The 5,981-nt window shown below is 43.8% G+C and overlaps 1 pseudogene; it reads right to left on the bottom strand.

The window, feature by feature from the left end:
* The window catches only part of LOC111949750 (distal membrane-arm assembly complex protein 2-like), an 18,837-nt pseudogene extending 14,740 nt beyond the window's left edge, over window positions 1-4,097 (bottom strand).
* Between the last annotated feature and the right edge of the window lie 1,884 nt (window positions 4,098-5,981).

Below are 5,981 nucleotides of genomic sequence, written 5' to 3'. Positions count from 1 at the left end.
ACACACACACACACACACACACACACACACACACACACACATACACACACACCCACTCCCAAAGTGTATATAGCCAAGTTATCGTTACTCACTGTGTATTTATTATTACTTTTACTAATATGTGTTTTACTTTTCTATTATTGCTGTATTGTCTTTCTCTCTTCAATGTTGGGAAGGGCCTGTAACTAAGCATTTCCCTGTTAGTCTACACCTGTTGTTTACCAAGCATGTGACAAATAACATTTGATTTGATACACATATTTAGGAAGCATTACAAATGACATTGGCTAATAAATACTTTATGACATATTCATATTCTATCAGAGTATGCAAGGAGTCAACATCAATCATATATGCTGTCTTCTCCGACCCGGTAACAAATCACAATAACAAGTGCCTTAGCTATACTTATTGAAAAATATTCCTAATTGTACATCCCTCGTGCCATTTCCAATATCACCATCTCTACTAGGCCTATATATCACAATATGTCATTGACCTGTTATGTGAGAGTAAGTGTCATACTATGGATTATGGATTTGTTGTATAAGCATCCAGTCTGAACTCTCATTCCCCCGTCCCTTGTTATTGGGCAGCCCTGTGCTCTCTCAGGTGATAAGCTGATTAATGACCGTCTAATTACAGTAAGGTAGCGGAAAGGCCAGGCGATTAGCCACAGCCTCGTTAGGTCATCATGACATCCTGCTACTGTCATCCACCCAGATATTACTGTCAATGCAGTCACAGGATGCATCCCAACTGACACCCTGTTCCCATGTAGCGTAGTGCACTATAAAGGCAATAGGGTGCCACTTGGGATGCAGACACACAGTAACAGGAAGACAGGAAGATAGTCAGTGCCCCTGGCTGCAGACTGGCTGGCCTTTCTGAGGGGCCATGGTGGTGAGGGGACAGACTGACAGATCACCCGTCACTCACTCTCTTATCCATAGTTATGAAAGTCAACCTAGACCTCTGGTGCTCCCTGCCTTTCTCCACTCTGTCTCTGTTTTCTCTTCTCTTCTTCACTCTTCTTATTTTATCTCTCTCCATCTTATTGTCTCCCCTCCCTCCTCGACTACTCATTAATTCACTCTGACACACTCCATAATGTCTTCCCTCCTTCCCCCCGTCCTCCCATCTCTCTCTGTCCTCCCTCCTTCCCTCCTTCCTCCCGTCCTCCCATCTCTCTCTGTCCTCCCTCCTTCCCTCCTTCCCCCCATCCTCCCATCTCTCTCTGTCCTCCTCTCCTCCATATCTGCTGTCAGGGGTGTACTCTGTCATGTTGAAGGGTCTTGGTTGAAATGTAATTAGCTTTACACATATTTCCTAGCAATTCCTAATTAGAGTGGTAGGTTGATGTCATTAAAACACCAGGGATTGGACTAGGGAGTAGCCTAGTAGCCAGCTCCTCCTCCTCCACTGAGATATGGGTCCCCCAGTCACAGAGCAGGACGTGAATAGACTGGAAATAGACTGGGGTTAGGATCATTATCTTTCTATTAGAGAGGAAAACAAAGACAATCTATTTTGATTTTCCATAATGGGGCTAGTATCGAACCGGGAAAGACAAGAACACATAAAACCAGAAAATTGTCTGAGGGCCATCTTTGAGTACATCAGGAAGCACATCCGTGTTTTACGTAAGCACTGCCCTCCGATGCTCTGTTTCTGATGTAACGGACCTTCCTGTTGATTTTCTAATGATGTTATCTGAAGCAGCTCTCGGCCAAAACCACTTTAAGCTTGCCTTGCTACAGTTTCACTATTTCTCTCATGTCCTCAGAAACAGCCACTGTATTAAGCCTTGTGCGTTTTGGTGTGTGTGCTTGCGTGTGCATGTGTGTGTGCGTGTGAGAGATAGATACTGTTATTGAAATTGACTGCACATTCAAGGACAATGTAGAAAGCGAACATATGCTTAATCCATTTAATATCCCTGTTGAAAAATGAAAACACTCTTATGAAATCCTCACAGAGTTTTACGTTAACCTAACAAAGCCAGTAGACAGACAATATATTAAGTAAAGATTATGGTAATGAATATTATCATTGCATATTCAGCAATAGAAAATGGAAAAAGCTATTTTAAGGTGAAAATGGCAGAATGTTTTGCTTCGCATGAGTAGTCTTAGAGGTAGGTGCATTAACAAATCATGTCCAGCATATGCAGCACTTGGAATTATGTTGAGTAATACATCGAATTGGAGCTGACAGTTCAACTATACAAAAAATAGGGATTTGTTTAATAATTTCTGAGTGGAGGAAATTACTCTATGTTACTGGTAATGCATAGATGCAGATATAGTAGCTACATTGCAAATGATGACATGGAATGATACAAAATCTATGGAAAATGTAACTGCACTCATTATGTTCAATCATGGAGCGCTATATCAGGACTGCTTGAGTAGTCTGTGGACGCTATTAATCTACAGTATGATTTTGGTGAATATTGTATCTCTCTTGTGAGCTGTTATGTAAACTTGTAAATCCACAATATTAAATTTGTTGCGTAAACTTTATGGTTGAGGCTTATTTTCAATGGAAGACAACTGAACCTCTCCAGTGGCTAAGGATGATCAACGTCAAGACCAAAGATCCAATCAGAAACCGCTGACTATCCGTTTTCACTGATCAATATTTCCATGTGTATTACTACCCGCCAGTGTTACACACAACAAGAAGACAGGACCATCACTCATCAAACACTCTCTGATCTTTTGTCTAACAAGGACTATCACCACGGTCTGCCATAGTATTCCCTATGGCCCTAAAGACTTAGAAAGCTAGCAAAAGTGGTTCCCTAACTGAGGGGCCAGCCTTAAAAGCAGAGGATCTGAGCTGACTGAGAATTACATAAGGACTGTACAGCTCTCAGAGTTCTTATGACAGAGAGAGTCCAGTGTTCTTTTGGGAGATAATATAGGCCTATATTGTCTCGCCCTGTTCCTCTGGTTATGTAAGGACGGTCTTGTTTACAATGGGTTAGGTCGGTTTTAGGGTCACATCAGAGGAATACAAGATATTAGGACAACATGGAACCATGGAACCTGATATATGTAATCATAACTTCATGTTAAGTTATGGACAATCTTTTTAGTAATGTGACTAATAGTAAGATGCTGTGTGTATAGGCATTTTTCTACCCTTGTGTTAACTTCTAGATGTGTAGCCTATAGTATCCCAGCCAAGCTCTAAATGGTCCGTCCCCGGCATTCACTGCTTGTCAGCCTGACGTATCTCTGCCATGTCGACAGGCAGGGTGGCGTGCAGCGCTGAGTAGAGGACCAGACATCGCCCGTGTCGTGCCACGGCAGCCTTGCCAATCCATCAGCGTGTGTGAAAGTGTGCGAGGCCGCCAAGGAAGGCTAGTGTTTCATTGGTGTGTGCAGCTAAGATCTGCTGCTTCCTGTTAGGACACACTTCACTTCCTGTCAGCCACCCCACAGCGACTGCCTCTGTCTCTCTGTCTAAACCGCTCGCTTGCAATTTCTTTGTCTCTCTCTCTATGTTTCTCTCTCTATGTTTCTCTCTCTCTCTCTCTCTCTCTCTCTCTCTCTCTCTCTGCTGCTCTCTCTCTCTCTCTCTTCTTCTCTCTCTCTGCTCTCTCTCTCTCTCTCTCTCTCCTCTTTGTCATGGCTTAATGGGACCAATGCTTCATCGCTTTTCTACCTTGATCCTTTTCATTTCTTCTTGGTCATCACCTTCAATGAAGTTGCCACTTATCGCTTTTCATTCTCCCCACCTCTCTCGCTCTCTCTCTCTCTCTCTCGTCTGAATGCCCTCTATGTGGTCCTGTAGTAGTTGGCCCCTCCCCTTCTCCCTCCTCCTCCCCTCTGTCTTGTGGCCCACCTGTGCCCTGCCGTCCTTCAGCTGCTCCCCCTGAAGACAAGGCAGAAGCACCCAGGCAGAACATTCCAGCCTGTTCCCAGCTCTTGCTGCCCTCTAACCCTCTTCCTTTTACCTTCTCCGTCCTCCTCCCTCCTTCCTTCCTGAGTTTTCCTCTAGCCTCTACTTCATCCTGTAAACTCCTTTCTTCTCTCCTCTAACCCTTCCCTTCGTCATCTGCTCACCCTGTTAACTTCTTCCCCCATGTACACTCTCCTATTCCTTTTAACCTCTCTCTCTCCTTGTTCCTTTAAACCCTCTCTCGTCCTGCTTCTTTAACCCTCTTCTCTCTCCTGTTCTTTAACCCTCTCTCCTCCTGTTCCTCTTTAACCCTCTTCTCCTCCTGTTCCTTTAACCCTCTCTCCCCTGTTCTTTAACCCTTCTCTCCTCCTGTTCCGTTTAACCCTCTCTCCTCCTGATTCCTTTAACCCTCTCATCCTCTCCTTCTATTCCTTTAACCCTCTCATCCTCTCCTCTGTTCCTTTAACCCTCTCATCCTCTCCTTCTGTTCCTTTAACCCTTCTATCCTCTCTTCCTATCCTTGTAACCCTCTCATCCTCTCCTCCTGTTCCTTTAACCCTTTCATCCTCTCCTCCTATTCTTTAACCACGTCTCATCTTCTCCTGTCCTATTCCTTTAACCCTTTCATCCTCTCCCTCCTATTCCTTTAACACTCTCATCCTCATCCTCCTATTCCTTTAACCCTCTCTCCTCTCCTCCTGTTCCTTTAACCCTCTCATCCTCTCCGTTCCAGTTCCTTTAACCCTGCTTATCCTCTCGTCCTATTCCTTTAACCCTCTCATCCTCTCCTCCTGTTCCTTTAACCCTTCTCATCCCGCTCCTCCTTCCTTTAACACTCTATCTTCTCCTCCTATTCCTTTAACCTTTCATCCTTCCCTCCTATTCCTTTAACACTCTCGATCTCTCCTCCTATTCCTTTACACGCTCATCCTCTTGCCTCCTATTCCTTTAAACCCTTTCATCCTCTCCCTATTCCTTTAACACTCTCATCCTCTCCTCTTATTCCTTTAACCCTCTCATTCCTCTCCTCCTGTTCCTTGTAACCCTCTCCATCCTCCTCCTATTCCTTTAACACTCTCATCTTCTCCTTCCTATTCCTGTTACCCTCTCATCCTCTTCCTCTGTTCCTTTAACCCTCTTCATCCTCTCCTCCTATTCCTTTAACACTCTCATCTTCTCCTCCGTATTCCTTTTAACCCTTTCATCTCTCCTCCTATTCCTTGTTAACACTCTCATCCTCTCCTCCTATTCCTTTAACACTCTCATCCTCTCCTCCTATTCCTTTAACCCTCTCATCCTCTCCTCCTATTCCTTTAACACTCTCATCTTCTCCTCCTATTCCTTTAACCCTCTCATCCTCTCCTCCTATTCCTTTAACACTCTCATCCTCTCCTCCTATTCCTTTAACCCTCTCTCCTCCGCTAACCGTCTTACCCCCAACCCCCTCTCCTCCTCCTCCCTTTCTCCTCAGCACCAAGAAACCTGCTTGTTTTCATCAGGGTACATGTAACATTGATGGTTATGGTTTTTGCTTGTCTTAGTYMTATGCTCACATTTTATCATCCWTATTAGATGCTGCCCTGCAATGTATTGCATATTATGTCTTTTTTTTTATAATAGATGTTTAGAGTAGATCTGCAATTTAAACCTAAATCGGCATAGTACTGGGATACCTCTATTATGTGGCCTGGGTTATGTAAGAATAAGGGAGATTTAATGATTTGCCAGTTGGTGAATGTATTGATTGTTTTTACGAAGATGATTTTGATAATAGCAATGATGATGTGAATGATCACATTTGTGATGAACGACACAAGACGATGGCGAGGATGATAATGATAATGATAATGATGATGAAGATGACGGAGACGTTTATGATGATACTAGTCTTGATGGCAGTGATGATGATGATTATGATAATGATGAAGATGACGAGATTGATGTTGATGTTTATGATGATACTAGTCTTGGTGACAATGATGATGAAGACGAAGGCCATATTGCTGATGGTGATGACGCTGGCCACCACAGTGGTCAGGAAGAGATGCTGTCCCCCCGGCCATCTGTGT

The sequence above is a fragment of the Salvelinus sp. IW2-2015 genome, linkage group LG22, assembly GCF_002910315.2.
Source record: "Salvelinus sp. IW2-2015 linkage group LG22, ASM291031v2, whole genome shotgun sequence".
Taxonomy (NCBI): Eukaryota; Metazoa; Chordata; class Actinopteri; order Salmoniformes; family Salmonidae; genus Salvelinus; species Salvelinus sp. IW2-2015.
This window is presented reverse-complemented; position numbering and strand designations above follow the sequence as displayed.